We start from the raw sequence: 22504 nt of genomic DNA on the forward strand, positions 1-22504 counted from the left end.
GTCCACCCATAATTCCTGAAAAATGGGTAAAAAAAAAAGGTGCGAATGCTCAACCATACATCATCAAAAGCAGGAGTGGATGTGTTCGGCTACAAGAAGGTGTGAACGTCCAACCAAAGTTTGTAAAGAGCAGTTAAGAAAAGGTTCGAATATCCAACCAAACATAATCAAAAGCGGGAGCAGAGCTGTTCGACTGCAAGTAGGTGTGAATGTCAGATCATAATTTGCAAAAAGCTGACGAGAAAGGGTGTGAATGACTGACCAAAATTGCTGAAAAATGTGTTAGAAAAGGTAAGAATGCCGGTCCATACATCATCAAAATCAAGAGACGTGGTGTTCGGCTGCAAGTAGGTTTGAATGTCCAGCCATAATTACTCACAAACGGGTAAGAAAAGGTAGTATTGCCAGACCATATATGATCAAAACAGGGAGCGGAGGTGGTTCAGCTACAAGAAGGTGTGAATGTCCGACTGAAGCTCAAATATATTAACAAAAGCGGGAGGAGAGGTCTTCGGATGAGAGTGGTTGAGAATTTCCAACCATAATCTATAAAATGCTGTGAAAAAAAAGGTGTGATAGAACACTAAAAGGTGGAGCGGAAGTGTTCGGCTGCAAGACGGTGTGAATGTCCGACTATATTTGGGGAAAAGCAGGTGAAGCAAGGTCTGAATGCCCAACCTTACATCATCAAAAGCGAGATCACAGGTGTTTGGCTGCTAGAAGGCCATAGTTTGCCAAAAGCGGGTAAGGTGCGAATGACCGACTAAATATCAGCAAAAGTGGGGGCGGAGGTCTTCGGATGCAAGTGGGTGTTAATATCCCACCATACAAGTATGGTGGAGAGGAAGCTGTGAATGGCCGACCATAGTTTGCAAAAAGCTGGTGAGAAAAGGTGCGAATGTGCAACCATACATGATCAAAACAGGGATTGGAGGTGTTTCGCTGCAACAAGGTGTGAATGTCCACCCATAATTACTGAAAAGCGGGCAACAAGTAGCTTTGAATGCCCAACCATACATCATCAAAAGCAGGAGTGGATGTGTTCGGCTACAAGAAGGTGTTAATGTCCGACCATAGTTGGTAAAAAGCGAGTAAGAAAAGGTTCGAATGCCCGAACATACACCATCAAAAGAGGGAGCGAAGGTGTTTCGCTGTAAGAAGGTGTGAATGTCCGACCATATTTGGCAAAAAGCGGGTAAGAAAAGGTTAAAGTACCCGACTGTACACAATCAAAAGAGGGAGCGGAGTTGTTCAGCTACAAGAAGGTGTGAAAGTCCGACCATGGTTTGTAAAAAGCGGGTAAGAAAAGGTTCGAATGCCCGAATATATACCATCAAAAGCGGAAGCGGGGGTGTTCGGCTGCAAGAAGGTGTGAACGTCCGACCAAAGTTTGTAAGAAGCAGTTAAGAAAAGGTTCGAATATCCAACCAAACATAATCAAAAGCGGGAGAAGAGCTGTTCGACTGCAAGTAGGTGTGAATGTCAGATCATAATTTGCAAAAAGCTGATGAGAAAGGGTGAGAATGCCCGACTTTATACCATCGAATGCGGGAGTGGAAGTGCTCGGCTGTGAGTAGGTGTGAATGTCCGACTATAATTGCTGAAAAAGGTGTTAGAAAAGGTTCGAATGCCAGACCATACCTCATCAAAAGCGGGAGAGGTGGTGTTCGGCTGCAAGAAGGTGTGAAAGTCCGACCATGGTTTGTAAAAAGCAGTGAAAATAAGAAAAAGCTTTTCGTGAGTTCTGCATGATTTCAGATTTAGCTATAAAATGAATTGCTTTGCTCAAACCAAAACTGCTTTGTCCTTCCATATTTATCAATGTCGAGATAGATTTAAACAAAACAAGAAACCACGTTGTACTTTGCACTATAAGAAAGAGCAACACTGAAGGATCAGGAATCCGAGAATAAGCTCTTTGTGAGTTCTGTATGTTTTGGGATTTTCTTTTAAAATGAATTCCTTCACTCAAACTATGTTAAATCTGCTTTGTCCTTCATAGTTATCCATGTCTAAAAATGTTTGAAGCATAAACTTCCTCATATTACCCTGAATGAGAAATAACCACACTTGTACTTTGCAGTAAAAGAAAGAGCAAATCAGAAGTTTTAGGAATCCGAGAATAAGCTTATTTTCATAAATTCTGAATGATTTCGGATTTTGCTATAAAATATGAAGTTAAAAGCAGTTTTAACATAGTTTGAGTGAAGGAATTCATTTTATAGTAATATCCGAAATCGTGTAGAACTCATGAAAATAAGCTTATTCTCGGATTCCTAAAACTTTTGGTTTGCTCTTTCTTTTACTGCAAAGTACAACGTTGTTTTTTTTGTTTAAATCTATCTACACATTGACAAATATGAAGGTAAAAACCGTTTTAACATAGTTTGAGTGAAGGAATTCATTTTATAGATAAAATCCCAAATCATGCAGAACTCCTCAAAAGGGGCGTATGGCTTAATCACAAGTGTGGTTCTTTATCATTCAGGGTAATATGAGGAAGTTAATGCTTGAAATACACATAGAAATGTGTATATATTAAGGACAAAGCAGTTTTAACTTATTTTGAGTGAAGGAATACATTTTATAGCAAAATCCGAAATCGTGCAGAACTCATGAAAGCAAGCTTATACTCGGATTCCTGAAACATTAGATTTGCTCTTTCTTTTACTGCAAAGTACAACGTTGTTTTTTTGTTTAAATCTTTCTAGACATGGTAAATATGAAGGACAAAACAGTTTTAACATAGTTTGAGTGAAGGAATGCATTTTATAAGCAAAATCCCAAATCATGCAGATCTCAAGAAAAGCTTTTTCTCGGATTTCTGAACCTTTAGTGTTGCTCTTTCTTTTACTGCAAAATACAACGTTGTTTTTTGTTGAAATCTATCTAGACATTGATAAATACCAGCCGAACATCTCTTCTGTTGCCGCTTTTGATAATTTATGGTAGGGCATTCTTACCTTTTCTTACCCGCTTTTTACAAATTATGATCTGACATTCACACCTACTCGCAGTCGAACACCTTCTCTCCCGCTTATGATCATGTGCGGTTTGATATTCGAACATTTTCTTTCATGTTTTCTAGCAATTATTGATGGACATTCAGACCGTCTTACAGCGGAGCACCTCCGCTCCCTCTTTTGATGGTGTATGTTCGGGCATTCGAACATTTTCTTACCCGCTTTTTACAAACTATGGTCGGACATTCAAACCTTCTTGTAGCCGAACACATCCACTCTCCCTTATGATCATGTGCGGTAAAATATTCGAAAATTTTCTATCATGTTTTCTAGCAATTATTGATGGACATTCACACCTTCTTGCAGCTGAACCACCTCCGCTCCCTGTTTTGATCATGTATGGTCTGGTAATACTACCTTTTCTTACCCATTTGTGAGTAATTATGGCTGGACATTCACACCTACTTGCAGTCGAACAACTCTGCTCCCGCTTTTGATTATGTTTGGTTGGATATTCGAACCTTTTCTTAACTGCTTTTTACAAACTTCGGTCGGACGTTAACACCTCCGCTTCCGCTTTTGATGGTATATATTCGGGCATTCAAACCTTTTCTTAACCGCTTTTTACAAACCATGATGGGAATTTCACACCTTCTTGTAGCCGAACAACTCCGCTCCCGCTATTGATTGTGTACAGTCGGGTATTTTAACCTTTTCTTACCCGCTTTTTACCAACTATGGTCGGACATTCAAACCTTCTTGTAGCCGAACACATCCACTCCTGCTTTTGATGATGTATGGTTGGGCATTCGAACCTACTTGTTGCCCGCTTTTCATTAATTATGGGTGGACATTCACACCTTGTCGCAGCCAAACACTTCCGCTCCCTGTTTTGATCATGTATGGTTGGACATTCGCACCTTTTCTCACCCGCTTTTTGCAAACTATGGTTGGCCATTCACAGCTTCCTCTCCACCATACTTGTATGGTGGTATTCACACCCACTTATATCCGAAGACCTCCGCCCCCACTTTTGTTGATATTTAGTGGGTCATTCGCACCTTACCCGCTTTTGGCAAACTATGGCCTTCTTGCAGCCAAACACCTCTGATCTTGCTTTTGATGATGTAAGGTTGGGCATTCAGACCTTGCTTCACCTGTTTTTCACCAAATATTGTCGGACATTCAAACCTTCTTGTAGCCGAACACATCCACTCTCCCTTATGATCATGTGCGGTAAAATATTCGAAAATTTTCTATCATGTTTTCTAGCAATTATTGATGGACATTCACACCTTCTTGCAGCTGAACCACCTCCGCTCCCTGTTTTGATCATGTATGGTCTGGTAATACTACCTTTTCTTACCCATTTGTGAGTAATTATGGCTGGACATTCACACCTACTTGCAGTCGAACAACTCTGCTCCCGCTTTTGATTATGTTTGGTTGGATATTCGAACCTTTTCTTAACTGCTTTTTACAAACTTCGGTCGGACGTTAACACCTCCGCTTCCGCTTTTGATGGTATATATTCGGGCATTCAAACCTTTTCTTAACCGCTTTTTACAAACCATGATGGGAATTTCACACCTTCTTGTAGCCGAACAACTCCGCTCCCGCTGTTGATTGTGTACAGTCGGGTATTTTAACCTTTTCTTACCCGCTTTTTACCAACTATGGTCGGACATTCAAACCTTCTTGTAGCCGAACACATCCACTCCTGCTTTTGATGATGTATGGTTGGGCATTCGAACCTACTTGTTGCCCGCTTTTCATTAATTATGGGTGGACATTCACACCTTGTCGCAGCCAAACACTTCCGCTCCCTGTTTTGATCATGTATGGTTGGACATTCGCACCTTTTCTCACCCGCTTTTTGCAAACTATGGTTGGCCATTCACAGCTTCCTCTCCACCATACTTGTATGGTGGTATTCACACCCACTTATATCCGAAGACCTCCGCCCCCACTTTTGTTGATATTTAGTGGGTCATTCGCACCTTACCCGCTTTTGGCAAACTATGGCCTTCTTGCAGCCAAACACCTCTGATCTTGCTTTTGATGATGTAAGGTTGGGCATTCAGACCTTGCTTCACCTGTTTTTCACCAAATATTGTCGGACATTCACACCTTCTTGCAGCCGAACACTTCCGCTCCACCTTTTAGTTTTCTATGACACCTTTTTTTCAACGCATTTTATAGATTATGGTTGGTGGCTATGCCAACTAGCCTGATGCCCTGCTCCCGCAGTGACAGATAATCGTACTCTGGTTTCTCTTCATAACGTACAAGTCTTTCGCCTTTTACTAAAGACTTCCGTTTAGAGCAGCACTAATGAGTTGTTTCTATTTTTGGCAGGCTTTACCTTTACGGGTGAAGCCCTTTCTGTCTGTGCAAAAGAAATCTTGTTACTGTGCAGAGTGACTTCTCTGAGTAGAGTCGCCTTACTTGTTGCGACTGTGCCGATGTTCGAAGCTGGAGTGCAAAGTTGTTGCTTGAATGGTGGTCGCTGGAGCAAGCGGTAGTGTAAAGTTATACCATTTAAAAGGGCTGAAGAGTGCTCAGTGCAGCGGGTGGGCGGAGGTGCAAAGTGACACTCTGGCCACCTATGGCCATAAAAAGAACACCGCTACAAGTGCGCATTTTGCCAGGAAGGGCTCTCGGACGTCAACCAGTGGACAGTTATCGCTTCTCTGCCTTTTGGCTAAGATCAAGTGTAGTATCTGTTCTTATCAGTTTAATATCTGATATGTCCTCTATACGAGGACTACATATTAAATGGATTTTTAGGAATAGGAGTTGAAAAAGGAGCTTGCTCCGTTCACTCCAAGCATCGACCCGGTACTGCAGTGCTGCTGGGAATGGAGCGCTCTCCTCTGCTCTTGTGAAAAAGGAAACAGCGGTGCAGTATGGAAGTTTCAGGGAGCCCAAGATGAAACTTTCTTTTAATCTGTTTGAGAGAGTGACCTCTCTTGCTGGTAAGTACGGGAAATTTAAGGAGTCGGCTGTTGCCCACAAGTCCACAGCAGCACTGCACTCCCAGAAGAGATGCCTCACCTTCTCAGGCGCGCCACAACCTGGACGGGGGCAGGTGGCCGTCGCCGACATACCCCTGGAGTGCATGACAGATCTGACTGGGAGAATCTCGTGAGCCACCATCCATGACAAATCCCAAAGTCTGTTCGGAAGAGCTGAAAGGTTCACACTTCGCCAAACTGTTGAGGGCTCGCCAATAGTGAGCCTACGCACTGGACTCATTGGGGCCCGCTCCTGCACAACAGAGACCAAAGATCGATGGCACGTTAAAACTTGTACATCTTCTTGTTCTAAATTAAAATGGTTTAAAAATGTCTTCATAAAAGCATAACTTTCTATTAGATTAAAAGACACAGGTACTTTCAGGTCTGATGGTAAAAGTCGTAGTCTTCTCAAGTAGGCCCCCATCCAGAATCTTGCCATTGCAGCTGCCGCTGGGTTTTAGGATGGGTTAATTGCACACTTTAATTGGACAGAGGTAAAGAGACTTCCTAAAAACAAATACAGATCCCTCCTTTCACTTTTGGCTTCTTCAGTACTTCCTTCCTCAACCTTTCCCATTTGGAGTTCCATAAAAAATAAAAGATGGATCGTTCCAGGTCTAAAAGAACTCTTCGAGGTGGCATAAAGAGAGAACTGGCAAGCAGCAGCAGAGGTAAAATAACTGTTTTGATAATTAAAATCTTGCCTTCCATAGTCAGTCCTCTGAGTCCCCAAAACCCTAGTCGTTTCCTTATTTTCCCCACAATATCTGGCCAATTTGTTTTTCCTTTTCCTTCTGTATCAAATTTGATCCCTAGTGTTTTTTGGTCTCTGTGGGCAATTGTCAGGGGGAGTCCAGTCAGTTCTGATTCTGTCCATGGTCCGTAAAATTTGGTTTGTGTCTTTTCTTTGTTTATTTTTGCCCCTGATCCCTTGGCGTACCAGTCAGTGACATCGAAAGTGATAAGATAAAATATCTGTACACAATATGTTAATGTCATCCATGTATAGGACACATTTAGCTACCAAGCCTGCACTGCCTGGGATTACAACTCCTTTAATCTGTCGATCTTTTCTCAAGATCTGTGCTAAAGGCTCGTTGCAACACACATACAAGAGAGCAGATAATGGGCATCCTTGCCGAACACCGCACTTCACTTTCACTGCATCAGTCAGGTGACCATTTATCACGAACCTACTGCTTATATCTTGGTACAGTAATCCCACCCATGTCGTCAGTCTTTGAGGGAAACCCACCTTTTGCAACACCTGAAAGAGATATTGATGCGAGACCCGATCAAAAGCTTTTTCAAAGTCTAAATTTAAGGTGACAAGCCGGGTGTTTCTGTCTCTAGCGTAATCAATGATGTCTCGAATCAGTACGAGGCTGTCGGTGAGTTGTCTCCCTGAGATGGCACAGGCCTGGTCTGGGTGAATTACCTCCTCTAAAACAGAGGACATCCGTGTCGCTAAAACCTTGCTAAAAAGTCAAAGTTTAAAAGTGTGATGGGCCTCCAATTCTTTAGGTCAGTCTTATCATTTTTTTTATAAAGTAGAGTCACTATTCCCACTCTAAAACTGTCAGGCAGTCGGTCGAGTTTTTCAAAATCTTTAAAAACATCTAAAATGTCTGATGATAAAAGGTCCCAGAAGGTCAGATAGAATTCTGCAGGAAGCCCGTCTAAACCCGGAGCTCGACTTCTCTTAAAACCTGTTAGGCATTTTTTTAACTCTAAAGCAGTAAAATCCTGTGTCAAGTGTACATTCTCTTTTACGGTTTTATCAACGAATTTTAAAATTCTGACGATGTTTCCAAGTGCACTGGTTTCTCTTCTACATGTTCCTATAAAAGGTATGTACAGTTTCAATCATCTCTTGTGTGGATTTTGTTAAAAACCCATCTTCTCTTTTTAGATTTTGAATACACTCCTTTTTATTTATAATTTTCTTTAAAAAGTACTGTGTGCATTTTTCACCTTCCTCAATTTCCTGCTCCCTGCTTCTTACAAAAATTCCTTTACTCTTTATTTCTGCTAAAACTGACATTTCCTTTTTGACATCTTTGATTTCTTCATTAAAGTCTATGCCACACTGTTTTAGTTTAAAGTAGCGCTGTAAGCGTTTCTGTAGTCCCATCATACATCTATTCTCTTTCCTTTCTTTACGTTTACCTTGCTGTTTAAAAAAAAGTCTGGGTCTTTTCCTTCACCATTTCCCACCATTGTGCACGTGTTTCGTAGAGGTCTTGAAGGGTCTGCCACTCTTTATAACATTCCCTGTACTGACTGACTATGATTTCATCCTCCAACAGGGAACAGTTGAGTTTCCACAGACCACTTCCTACCGTCACACCAGAAGGGGGTGAAAGGGTGCAGGATAGCATAAGGTGGTCTGAAAAGAAAACAGGGGTTAATCTAACATCAGTGGGTGGGCAATCTCTAGTAAAGAAATAATCAATGTGAGAGGCTCTGGTGCCATCATGACTAAACCAGGTGAAGCCCTCCTCTCTGGGATGCATGGTTTTAAAACAGTCAGTAAGCTTAAAATCCCTGCATATGCCCTGAAGTAAAATCGAAGTCTTATCCACTTTAAAATCTCCCCCTGCTCTTTTTCTATCTTTCCTGCTCAAGATACAGTTAAAATCCCCTCCTACAACTAAAGGTACTTGCCCTAGCATGTAAAGCTGTATATCTTCTAAAAGGTCATACCTGTCATTTTTTCCATTGAAACCATAAATATTTAAGAGGTTAAAGTCTTGCCCCATAAAATTCAAGTGTGCTAAAAGTGCCCGTCCGTCTCTCACCACTGTACTACCTTACACCAGAACATGCAGATTTTTAATTAGAATGGCCACACCATCATTGTATTTTGATTTGAGCCACTCCATATCGATAAATGGGGCCACATTTCCTCGCATTGTCTATGGTTTTTTAAAAAAGGTAGTCCACATTCTTGTATTAAAAACACATCTGATTTTATGGAGTCTAAGAAGGATGAAATACTCTGGGCTCTTGTATTTGATTTCACACTTCTCACATTTAGTGTTGAGAAGGTGAGAACCATTAAAAGGATAAAGGAAAGTAGGTATGTCATTTTCGTTTTTCTAAGTTATCAAAACAAATTACACACTCAGGTTATTTCATGGGAAACTAGCTCTTCCTTCATTTCTTTAGGTGAAAAGTGAGTAGGGTGATCTATATTTCCTTTTCGGACTCTCGGTGTTGGCCTCTGACGCAATGTTGCATTTAACTTTGAGTCCCTGGGGGTTGATTGCAGAGCTAAAGTTAAAAAGGAGACCTCATTTGGTGAGTCGGAGGGGAAGACTCTAGGTTCTTCCACTGAAGAACTGTCTGAAAGGGACCTAACCCTTCCCCTCTTCTCTGATACCACTGGGGAATCAGAGGACAACTCAGATGCCATCCTCTTCGGCTGTTGACCTTCGGGAGGTGAGTATCTTCACTAGACTCACCTGTCTGCTCTTCCTCCTCATTTAGCATAGCTCCACCCGCTGCCTGTGAATTCTCACAGACTTCAGCATATGTATGAGTAGTGAGGCCTCTACAGGCCCCTCCCCTTTTTGCTCCTCACTTCCAATCCAAGCTTTTGGCGGGAAGTTTGAATTTATTGGGTCAACCTCTTCACTTTGTTCACCAACTGCCACCTCTGGTCCTTCTCTTTGTTGGCTTGATTGTGACTCTACCGTTGTTGGCAAAATATTTAGGGCAATCTCTGAAGAAGTGATTTAATTCTCCACAGAGATTACATTTCTCTGCACTTCCCACATATCACCTTGGTACAAGCCTCAACCAGGTGCCCATGCTCACCGCACTTGCGGCAGAGCTTGGGCTGCCCCTGGTAGTGGATGTAACCTCGGTTTTCGCCCAAAACTACCATTGAAGGCAGGTGTCTCAGGCCCTGGAAGCCCTGAGGGTCTTCCCATTGTTTAATGGGGACCCTCCAAGCACAATTCCAGATGCCGTCAACATCCCTTACCTTGGTAGCCTGGCCTGTAACAGTGCAAAATCGCCTCAGCCACATGCATATGTCCTCGCCATTTACCATTTCGTTGAACATTTTTACAATAACAGTTTTCAACGTGTTATCTGTTAGTTTCTCTACTTTAAAAGCTGTAAAACAAGTTTTCTCGTTTTCAAAACGGGTCCAAAATTATTTTAATAGTGAGGTTGAGCAAAAGCTAACATCAAAACCCTTATTATAGGGGAGAGTCCAAATACAGTTTAGGTTGTTTGCTTTGAACTTCAGGATTTGTTGTATCAATTTTCTTGAGAAGTCTAGCCTTGACATCTCTATCAGTTTACCTTCGTTTTCGAGGAATAAAAAGCGGACACTGTGGTGCCTCCGCATGCCGGCATAGTTTGCCGACATGCTGGAAGCACCACAAAGAGATAACCAATAAAACCTTATAAAACACACTAAAATAAGTTAAAAGTAAAATAGATAAAATACTACTAAACGGAAAACCTAAAAGAGACTTACCTTTTACCAATAGTTAAAACGAGAGAGGGACCCTGTCTCAGCTTTAAAAAACTTTGGTATGCTCAAACCTGCAAAAGAAGACACATGCAGAGAATGCAAAGCAAAAAAGGAAAAACCTCCCCAGTGCAGATATTTGATGCCAAATGGGCAAATAGACAACCACCCAGAGGAGGCGATCGCAGTCTTAGCCAAAAGGCAGAGAAGCGATAACTGTCCACTGCTTCAAGTCCGAGGGCCCTTCCTGGCACAATGCACACTTGTAGCGGTGTTCTTTTTATGGCCATAGGTGGCCAGAGTGTCACTTTGCACCTCCGCCCACCCGCTGTACTGAGCACTCTTCAGCCCTTTTAAATGGTATAACTTTTCATCAATTATATTCATATTAATATAAACAGAACCAACATTGTTCAATGAGTGTAACCTCAGTGAAACGCAGCCTCATTCATCAATTATATTCATATTAATATAAACAGAACCAACACTGATCACAAAGCTTAACCTCAGTGAAACCCAGCCTCATTCATCAATAATATTAAATATTAATAGAAACAGAACCAACATGGACCACAAAGCTGAACCTCAGTGAAACCCAGCCTCATTCATCAATTATATTCATATTAATATAAACAGAACCAACACTGATCACAAAGCTTAACCTCAGTGAAACCCAGCCTCATTCATCAATAATATTAAATATTAATAGAAACAGAACCAACATGGACCACAAAGCTGAACCTCAGTGAAACCCAGCCTCATTCATCAATTATATTCATATTAATATAAACAGAACCAACATTGATCACAAAGCTGTACCTCTGTGAAACCCAGCCTCATTCATCAATTATATTCATATTAATATAAACAGAACCAACATTGATCAATGAGATTAACCTCAGTGAAAAGCAGCCTAATTCCTCAATTTTATTCATATTAATATAAACAGAACCAACATTGATCAATGAGTTTAACCTCAGTGAAACCCAGCCTCATTCCTCAATTATATTCATATTAATAGAAACAGAACCAACATTGATCACAAAGCTGAACCTCAGTGAAACACAGCCTCATTCATCAGTTATATTCATATTAATATAAACAGAACCAACATTGATCAATGAGTTTAACGTCATTGAAACCCAGCCTGATTTCTCAATTATATTCATATTAATATAAAAAGAACCAACATTGATCACAAAGCTTAATCTCAGTGAAGCCCAGCCTCATTCATCAATTATATTCATATTAATATAAACAGAACCAACATTGATCACAAAGCTGAACCTCTTTGAAACCCAGCCTCATTTATGAATTATATTCATATTAATATAAACAGAACCAACATTGACCACAAAGCTGAACCTCAGTTAAACCCAGCCTCATTCATCAATTATATTCATATTAATATAAACAGAACCAACATTGATCACAAAGCTTAACCTCAGTGAAACCCAGCCTCATTCCTCAATTATATTCATATTATTAGAAACAGAACCAACATTGATAACAAAGCTGAACCTCAGTGAAACTCAGCGTTATTCATAAATTATATTCATATTAATAGAAGCAGAACCAACATTGATCACAAAGCTGAACCTCAGTGACACCCAGCCTCATTCACCAGTTATATTGATATCAATATAAAAAGAACCAACATTGATCAATTAGTTTAACCTCTTTGAAACCCAGACTCATTCATCAATTATATTCTTATTAGTATAAACAGAACCAACATTGATAACAAAGCTTAACCTCAGTGAAGCCCAGCCTCATTCATCAATTATATTCATATTAATATAAACAGAACCAACATTGATCACAAAGCTGAACCTCAGTGAAACTCAGCCTCATTCATCAATTATATTCATATTAATATAAACAGAACCAACATTGATCAATTAGTTTAACCTCTTTGAAACCCAGACTCATTCATCAATTATATTTGTATTAGTATAAACAGAACCAACATTGATCACAAAGCTTAACCTCAGTGAAACCCAGCCTCATTCATCAATTATATTAAATATTAATAGAAACAGAACCAACATGAACCACAAAGCTGAACCTCAGTGAAACCCAGCCTCATTCATCAATTATATTCATATTAATATAAACAGAACCAACATTGATCACAAAGCTGTACCTCTGTGAAACCCAGCCTCATTCATCAATTATATTCATATTAATATAAACAGAACCAAAATTGATCAATGAGATTAACCTCAGTGAAACCCAGCCTCATTCCTCAATTATATTCATATTAATAGAAGCAGAACCAACATTGATCACAAAGCTGAACCTCAGTGACAACCAGCCTCATTCATCAGTTATATTGATATCAATATAAACAGAACCAACATTGATCACAAAGCTTAACCTCAGTGAAGCCCAGCCTCATTCATCAATTATATTCATATTAATATAAACAGAACCAACATTGATCACAAAGCTGAACCTCAGTGAAACTCAGCCTCATTCATCAATTATATTCATATTAATATAAACAGAACCAACATTGATCACAAAGCTTAACTTCAGTGAAACCCAGCCTCATTCATCAATTATATTAAATATTAATAGAAACAGAACCAACATGAATCACAAAGCTGAACCTCAGTGAAACAAAGCCTCATTCATCAGTTATATTCATATTAATATAAACAGAACCAACATTGATCAATGAGTTTAACGTCATTGAAACCCAGCCTCATTTATCAATTATATTCATATTAATATAAACAGAACCAACATTGATCACAAAGCTGAACCTCTTTGAAACCCAGCCTCATTCATCAATTATATTCATATTAATATAAACAGAACCAGCATTGACCACAAAGCTGAACCTCAGTTAAACCCAGCCTCATTCATCAATTATATTCATATTAATATAAACAGAACCAACATTGATCACAAAGCTTAACCTCAGTGAAACCCAGCCTCATTCCTCAATTATATTCATATTAATAGAAACAGAACCAACATTGATCACAAAGCTGAACCTCAGTGAAACTCAGCCTTATTCATAAATTATATTCGTATAAATATAAACAGAACCAACATTGATACATTAGTTTAACCTCAGTGAAACCCAGCCTCATTCCTCAATTATATTCATATTAATAGAAGAGGAACCAACATTGATCACAAAGCTGAACCTCAGTGACACCCAGCCTCATTCATCAGTTATTTTGATATTAATATAAACAGAACCAACATTGATCAATTAGTTTAACCTCTTTGAAACCCAGACTCATTCATCAATTATATTCTTATTAGTATAAACAGAACCAACATTGATCACAAAGCTTAACCTCAGTGAAGCCCAGCCTCATTCATCAATTATATTCATATTAATATAAAAAGAACCAACATTGATCACAAAGCTGAACCTCAGTGAAACTCAGCCTCATTCATCAATTATATTCATATTAATATAAACAGAACCAACATTGATCAATTAGTTTAACCTCTTTGAAACCCAGACTCATTCATCAATTATATTCGTATTAGTATAAAGAGAATCAACATTGATCACAAAGCTTAACCTCAGTGAAACCCAGCCTCATTCATCAATTATATTAAATATTAATAGAAACAGAACCAACATGAACCACAAAGCTGAACCTCAGTGGAACCCAGCCTCATTCATCAATTATATTCATATTAATATAAACAGAACCAACATTGATCACAAAGCTGTACCTCTGTGAAACCCAGCCTCATTCATCAATTATATTCATATAAATATAAACAGAACCAACATTGATCAATGAGATTAACCTCAGTGAAAAGCAGCCTCATTCCTCAATTTTATTCATATTAATATAAACAGAACCAACATTGATCAATGAGTTTAACCTCATTGAAACCCAGCCTCATTCCTCAATTATATTCATATTAATATAAACAGAACCAACATTGATCACAAAGCTGAACCTCAGTGAAACCCAGCCTCATTCATCAATTATTCTCATATTAATAGAAACAGAACCAACATGGACCACAAAGCTGAACCTCAGTGAAACCCAGCCTCATTCATCAGTTATATTCATATTAATATAAACAGAACCAACATTGATCAATGAGTTTAACGTCATTGAAACCCAGCCTGACTTCTCAATTATATTCATATTAATATAAAAAGAACCAACATTGATCACAAAGCTGAACCTCAGTGAAACCCAGCCTCATTCATCAATTATATTCATATTAATATAAACAGAACCAACATTGATCAATGAGTTTAACCTCATTGAAACCCAGCCTCATTACTCAATTATATTCATATTAATATAAACAGAACCAACATTGATCAGAAAGCTGAACCTCAGTGAAACCCCGCCTCATTCATCAATTATTCTCATATTAATAGAAACAGAACCAACATGGACCACAAAGCTGAACCTCAGTGAAACCCAGACTCATTCATCAATTATATTCATATTAATAGAAACAGAACAAACATTGATCACAAAGCTGAACCTCAGTGAAACCCAGCCTCATTCATCAATTATATTCATATTAATATAAACAGAACCAACATTGATCAATTAGTTTAACCTCTTTGAAACCCAGACTCATTCATCAATTATATTCATATTAGTATAAACAGATCCAACATTGATCACAAAGCTTAACCTCAGTGAAACCCAGCCTCATTCATCAATTATATTCATATTAATAGAAACAGAACAAACATGGACAACAAAGCTTAACCTCAGTGAAACCCAGCCTCATTCATTAATTATATTCATATTAATAAAAAAAGAACCAACATTGGCCACAAAGCTGAACCTCAGTGAAACCCAGCCTCATTCATCAATTATATACATATTAATATAAACAGAACAAACATTGATCACAAAGCTGAACCTCAGTGAAACCCAGCCTCATTCATCAATTATATTCATATTAATATAAACAGAACCAACATTGATCAATTAGTTTAACCTCTTTGAAACCCAGACTCATTCATCAATTATATTCATATTAATATAAACAGAACCAACATTGATCAATGAGTTTAACCTCAGTGAAACCCAGCCTCATTCATCAATTATATTCATATTAATATAAACAGAACCAACATTGACCACAAAGCTGAACCTCAGTGAAACACAGCCTCATTCATCAGTTATATTCATAGTAATCTAAACAGAACCAACATTGATAACAAAGCTTAACCTCAGTGAAATCCAGCCTCATTCATCAATTATATTCATATTAATATAAACAGAACCAACATTGATCACAAAGCTGAACCTCAGTGAAACTCAGCCTTATTCATCAATTATATTCATATTAATATAAACAGAACCAACATTGATCAATTAGTTTAACCTCTTTGAAACCCAGACTCATTCATCAATTATATTCATATTAGTATAAACAGAACCAACATTGATCACAAAGCTTAACCTCAGTGAAACACAGCCTCATTCATCAATTATATTCATATTAATAAAAAAAGAACCAACATTAGCCACAAAGCTGAACCTCAGTGAAACCCAGCCTCATTCATCAATTATATTCATATTAATATAAACAGAACCAACATTGATCAATTAGTTTAACCTCTTTGAAACCCAGACTCATTCATCAATTATATTCATATTAGTATAAACAGATCCAACATTGATCACAAAGCTTAACCTCAGTGAAACCCAGCCTCATTCATCAATTATATTCATATTAATAGAAACAGAACAAACATGGACCACAAAGCTTAACCTCAGTGAAACCCAGCCTCATTCATTAATTATATTCATATTAATAAAAATAGAACCAACATTGGCCACAAAGCTGAACCTCAGTGAAACCCAGCCTCATTCATCAATTATATTCATATTAATATAAACAGAACCAACATTGATCAATGAGTTTAACCTCAGTGAAACCCAGCCTCATTCATTAGTTATATTCATAGTAATCTAAACAGAACCAACATTGATAACAAAGCTTAACCTCAGTGAAATCCAGCCTCATTCATCAATTATATTCATATTAATATAAACACAACCAACATTGATCACAAAGCTGAACCTCAGTGAAACTCAGCCTCATTCATCAATTATATTCATATTAATATAAACAGAACCAACATTGATCAATTAATTTAACCTCTTTGAAACCCAGACTCATTCATCAATTATATTCATATTAGTATAAACAGAACCAACATTGATCACAAAGCTTAACCTCAGTGAAACCCAGCCTCATTCATCAATTATATTCATATTAATAGAAACAGAACAAACATGGACCACAAAGCTTAACCTCAGTGAAACCCAGCCTCATTCATTAATTATATTCATATTAATAAAAAAAGAACCAACATTGGCCACAAAGCTGAACCTCAGTGAAACCCAGCCTCATTCATCAATTATACTCATATTAATATAAACAGAACCAACATTGATCAATTAGTTTAACCTCTTTGAAACCCAGACTCATTCATCAATTATATTCATATTAATATAAACAGAACCAACATTGATCACAAAGCTGTACCTCAGTGAAACCCAGCCTCATTCATTAATTATATTCATATTAATATAAACAGAAACAACATTGATCAATGAGTTTAACCTTAGTGAAAAGCAGCCTCATTCATCAATTATATTCATATTAATATAAACAGAACCAACATTGATCACAAAGCTGAACCTCAGTGAAACTCAGCCTCATTCCTCAATTATATTCATATTAGTATAAACTGAACCAACATTGACCACAAAGCTGAACCTCAGTGAAACCCAGCCTCATTCATCAATTATATTCATATTAATAGAAACAGAACCAACATGGACCACAAAGCTGAACCTCAGTGAAACCCAGCCTCATTCATCAATTATATTTATTTTAATATAAACAGAACCAACATTGATCACAAAGCTTAAACTCAGTGAAACCCAGCCTCATTCATCAATTATATTCATTTTAATATAAACAGAACCAAAATTGATCACAAAGCTTAAACTCAGTGAAACCCAGCCTCATTCATCAATTATATTTATTTAAATATAAACAGAACCAACATTGATCACAAAGCTTAACCTCAGTGAAACCCAGCCTCATTCATCAATTATATTCATATTAATATAAACAGAACCAACATTGATCAATGAGTTTAACCTCAGTGAAACGCAGCCTCATTCCTCAATTATATTCATATTAATATAAACAGAACCAACATTGATCACAAAGCTGAACATCAGTGAAACCCAGCCTCATTCATCAGTTATATTCATATAAATAGATACAGAACCAACATTGATCACAAAGCTGAACCTCAGTGAAACCCAGACTCATTCATCAATTTTATTCATATTAATATAAACACAACCAACATTGATCAATGAGTTTAACCTCAGTGAAACGTAGCCTCATTCCTCAATTATATTCATATTAGTATCAACAGAACCAACATTGATCAATGAGTTTAACCTCAGTGAAACCCAGCCTCATTCCTCAAATATATTCATATTAATATAAACAGAACCAACATTGATCAATGAGTTTAACCTCATTGAAAGCCAGCCTTATTCATCAATTATATTCATATAAATATAAACAGAACCAACATTGATCAATGAGTTTAACCTCAGTGAAACCCAGCCTCATTCACCAATTATATTCATATTAATATAAACATAACCAACATTGACCACAAAGCTGAACCTCAGTGAAACCCAGCCTCATTCATCAGTTTTATTCATAGTAATCTAAACAGAACCAACATTGATCACAAAGCTTAACCTCAGTGAAACCCAGCCTCATTCATCAATTATATTCATATTAGTATAAACAGAACCAACATTGATCACAAAGCTTAACCTCAGTGAAATCCAGCCTCATTCGTCAATTATATTCATATTAATAGAAACAGAACAAACATGGACCACAAAGCTGAACCTCAGTGAAACCCAGCCTCATTCATCAATTATATTCATATTAATAGAAACAGAACCAACATTGGCCACAAAGCTGAACCTCTGTGAAACCCAGCCTCATTCATCAATTATATTCATATTAATATAAACAGAACCAACATTGATCACAAAGCTGAACCTCAGTGAAACAACGCCTCATTCATCAATTATATTCATATTAATATAAACAGAACCAACATTGATCAATGAGTTTAACCTCTTTGAAACCCAGACTCCATCCCATCCATTTTCTATACCGACAGTCCGTTAATCGGGTAGCGGGTGGGCTGGAGCCTATCCAAGCAGTCATCGGGCAAAAGGTGGGGTACACCATGGACAGGTCGCCAGTCCATCCCAGGGCCACATAGAGACAAACAACCATGCACGCTCACACTCACTCCTACAGACAATTTGGAGTCACCAATTAACCTGACATGCATGTTTTTGGATGGTGGGAGGAAGCCAGAGTACCTGGAGAAAACCCAAGCATACATGGGGAGAACATGCAAACTCCACACAGAAAAGCCCCAGGCACGGATTGAACATGGAACCCTCTTGCTGTGAGGTGACGGTGCTAACCACCACACCAACGTGCAGCCCAAAATCCAGACTCATTCATCAATTATATTCATATTAATATAAACAGAACCAACATTGACCAAAAAGCTGAACCTCAGTGAAACCCAGCCTCATTCATCAGTTATATTCATAGTAATCTAAACAGAACAAACATTGATCACAAAGCTTAACCTCAGTGAAACCCAGCCTCATTCATCAATTATATTCATATTAATATAAACAGAACCAACATTGATCACAAAGCTGAACCTCAGTGAAACCTAGCCTCATTCATCAATTATATTCATATTAATATAAACAGAACCAACATTGATCAATTAGTTTAACCTCTTTGAAACCCAGACTCATTCATCAATTATATTCATATTAATATAAACAGAACCAACATTGATCACAAAGCTGTACCTCAGTGAAACCCAGACTCATTCATTAATTATATTCATATTAATATAAACAGAACCAACATTGATCAATGAGTTTAACCTCAGTGAAAAGCAGCCTCATTTCTCAATTTTATTCATATTAATATAAACAGAACCAACATTGATCAATGAGTTTAACCTCAGTGAAACCCAGCCTCATTCCTCAATTATATTCATATTCATATAAACAGAACCAATATTGACTACAAAGCTGAACCTCAGTGAAACTCAGCCTCATTCATCAGTTATATTCATAGTAATCTAAACAGAACCAACATTGATCACAAAGCTTAACCTCAGTGAAACCCAGCCTCATTCATCAATTATATTCATATTAATATAAACAGAACCAACATTGATCAATTAGTTTAACCTCTTTGAAACCCAGACTCATTCATCAATTATTTTCATATTAGTATAAACAGAACCAACATTGATCACAAAGCTTAACCTCAGTGAAACCCAGCCTCATTCATCAATTATATTCATATTAATAGAAACAGAACAAACATGGACCACAAAGCTGAACCTCAGTGAAACCCAGCCTCATTCATCAATTATATTCATATTAATAGAAAAAGAACCAACATTGGCCACAAAGCTGAACCTCAGTGAAACCCAGCCTCATTCATCAATTATATTCATATTAATATAAACAGAACCAACATTGATCACAAAGCTGTACCTCAGTGAAACCCAGCCTCATTCATCATTTATATTCATATTAATATAAACAGAACCAACATTGATCAGTGAGTTTAACCTCTTTGAAACCCAGCCTCATTCATCAATTATATTCATATTCATATAAACAGAACCAACATTGATCACAAAGCTGAACCTCAGTGAAACCCAGCCTCATTCATCAATTATATTCATATTAATATAAACAGAACCAACATTGACTACAAAGCTGAACCTCAGTGAAACTCAGCCTCATTCATCAGGTATATTCATAGTAATCTAAACAGAACCAACATTGATCACGAAGCTTAACCTCAGTGAAACCCAGCCTCATTCATCAATTATATTCATATTAATATAAACAGAACCAACATTGATCACAAAGCTGAACCTCAGTGAAACCTAGCCTCATTCATTAATTATATTCATATTAATATAAACAGAACCAACATTGATCAATTAGTTTAACCTCTTTGAAACCCAGCCTCATTCCTCAATTATATTCATATTAATAGAAACAGAACCAACATTGGCCACAAAGCTGAACCTCTGTGAAACCCAGCCTCATTCATCAATTATATTCATATTAATATAAACAGAACCAACATTGATCACAAAGCTGTACCTCAGTGAAACCCAGCCTCATTCATCATTTATATTCATATTAATATAAACAGAACCAACATTGATCAATGAGTTTAACCTCAGTGAAAAGCAGCCTCATTTCTCAATTTTATTCATATTAATATAAACAGAACCAACATTGATCACAAAGCTGAACCTCAGTGAAACCTAGCCTCATTCATCAATTATATTCATATTAATATAAACAGAACCAACATTGACTACAAAGCTGAACCTCAGTGAAACTCAGCCTCATTCATCAGGTATATTCATAGTAATCTAAACAGAACCAACATTGATCACAAAGCTTAACCTCAGTGAAACCCAGCCTCATTCATCAATTATATTCATATTAATATAAACAGAACCAACATTGATCACAAAGCTGAACCTCAGTGAAACCTAGCCTCATTCATTAATTATATTCATATTAATATAAACAGAACCAACATTGATCAATTAGTTTAACCTCTTTGAAACCCAGCCTCATTCATCAATTATATTCATATTTGTATAAACAGAACCAACATTAATCACAAAGCTTAACATCAGTGAAACCCAGCCTCATTCATCAATTATATTCATATTAATAGAAACAGAACCAACATTGGCCACAAAGCTGAACCTCAGTGAAACCCAGCCTCATTCATCAATTATATTCATATTAATATAAACAGAACCAACATTGATCAATGAGTTTAACCTCATTGAAAGCCAGCCTTATTCATCAATTATATTCATATAAATATAAACAGAACCAACATTGATCAATGAGTTTAACCTCAGTGAAACCCAGCCTCATTCATCAGTTTTATTCATAGTAATCTAAACAGAACCAACATTGATCACAAAGCTTAACCTCAGTGAAACCCAGCCTCATTCATCAATTATATTCATATTAATATAAACAGAACCAACATTGATCACAAAGCTGAACCTCAGTGAAACCTAGCCTCATTCATCAATTATATTCATATTAATATAAACAGAACCAACATTGATCAATTAGTTTAACCTCTTTGAAACCCAGACTCATTCATCAATTATATTCATATTAGTATAAACAGAACCAACATTGATCACAAAGCATAACCTCAGTGAAATCCAGCCTCATTCGTCAATTATATTCATATTAATAGAAACAGAACAAACATGGACCACAAAGCTGAACCTCAGTGAAACCCAGCCTCATTCATCAATTATATTCATATTAATAGAAACAGAACCAACATTGGCCACAAAGCTGAACCTCTGTGAAACCCAGCCTCATTCATCAATTATATTCATATTAATATAAACAGAACCAACATTGATCACAAAGCTGAACCTCAGTGAAACCCAGCCTCATTCATCAGTTATATTCATAGTAATCTAAACAGAACAAACATTGATCACAAAAGCTTAACCTCAGTGAAACCCAGCCTCATTCATCAATTATATTCATATTAATATAAACAGAACCAACATTGATCACAAAGCTGAACCTCAATCAAACCTAGCCTCATTCATCAATTATATTCATATTAATATAAACAGAACCAACATTGATCAATTAGTTTAACCTCTTTGAAACCCAGACTCATTCATCAATTATATTCATATTAATATAAACAGAACCAACATTGATCACAAAGCTGTACCTCAGTGAAACCCAGCCTCATTCATCAATTATATTCATATTAATATAAACAGAACCAACATTGATCAATGAGTTTAACCTCAGTGAAAAGCAGCCTCATTTCTCAATTTTATTCATATTAATATAAACAGAACCAACATTGATCAA

The 22504-nt window shown here is 37.3% G+C and overlaps 2 non-coding genes across 2 annotated transcripts; both read left to right on the plus strand.

Annotated features, from left to right (window-relative positions):
* Positions 1-5225: 5225 nt before the first annotated feature.
* On the plus strand, positions 5226-5339 carry LOC140269546 (U5 spliceosomal RNA). The gene has a single exon (XR_011907644.1). It is a non-coding gene; the product is annotated as a U5 spliceosomal RNA (small nuclear RNA).
* A 308-nt stretch (positions 5340-5647) lies between these two features.
* On the plus strand, positions 5648-5838 carry LOC140269565 (U2 spliceosomal RNA). Its single transcript, XR_011907661.1, has one exon. It is a non-coding gene; the product is annotated as a U2 spliceosomal RNA (small nuclear RNA).
* The last annotated feature ends 16666 nt before the right edge of the window (positions 5839-22504 follow it).

This window comes from Leuresthes tenuis, unplaced genomic scaffold (genome assembly GCF_036924035.1).
Source record: "Leuresthes tenuis unplaced genomic scaffold, fLeuTen1.0.hap1 SCAF_14, whole genome shotgun sequence".
Taxonomy (NCBI): domain Eukaryota; kingdom Metazoa; phylum Chordata; class Actinopteri; order Atheriniformes; family Atherinopsidae; genus Leuresthes; species Leuresthes tenuis.